The sequence below is a fragment of the Morone saxatilis genome, unplaced genomic scaffold, assembly GCF_004916995.1.
Source record: "Morone saxatilis isolate NCDOM2014 unplaced genomic scaffold, NCSU_SB_2.0 Contig17, whole genome shotgun sequence".
NCBI lineage: Eukaryota > Metazoa > Chordata > Actinopteri > Moronidae > Morone > Morone saxatilis.
In genome coordinates this window covers 18,273,264-18,273,506 of record NW_023339729.1, presented here as the reverse complement: position 1 = coordinate 18,273,506, position 243 = coordinate 18,273,264, and the positions used below count along the sequence as shown (strand labels likewise).

General features: G+C 51.4%; 1 protein-coding gene across 1 annotated transcript in view; it reads left to right on the top strand.

Moving 5' to 3' along the window:
- The first annotated feature begins 79 nt into the window (after positions 1-79).
- The window catches only part of LOC118327304 (PRELI domain-containing protein 1, mitochondrial-like), an 11,091-nt gene continuing 10,927 nt past the window's right edge, over positions 80-243 (top strand). The window contains exon 1 of the mRNA XM_035660609.1: positions 80-125. The gene's annotated coding sequence lies outside the window, so the exon portion shown is untranslated. The remainder of the gene's footprint in view (positions 126-243) is intronic.

The following is a 243-nucleotide window of genomic DNA, read 5'->3' as shown; positions in this document are numbered from 1 at the left end:
GTCATGCTGTTACACATCCGGTGCAGTCGGTGGCAGCATGCACCGTTCACGTTGGTTCGCAGCCTCCCACAATAAGAAGCCAGAAGAAGAAAGAAGAAGAAGATTATTGTTGTAGCAGCGTTCAGGTCTGTGTTCAGAGCCCTCCACTCACCGTCCTGTCCGTCACATGGTGGATAATGGATGTCATTAGTTAACGTGGGTTACTTTGTGGGCTAGAGGCACAAGAAGCAGGCTCTCCGCGGA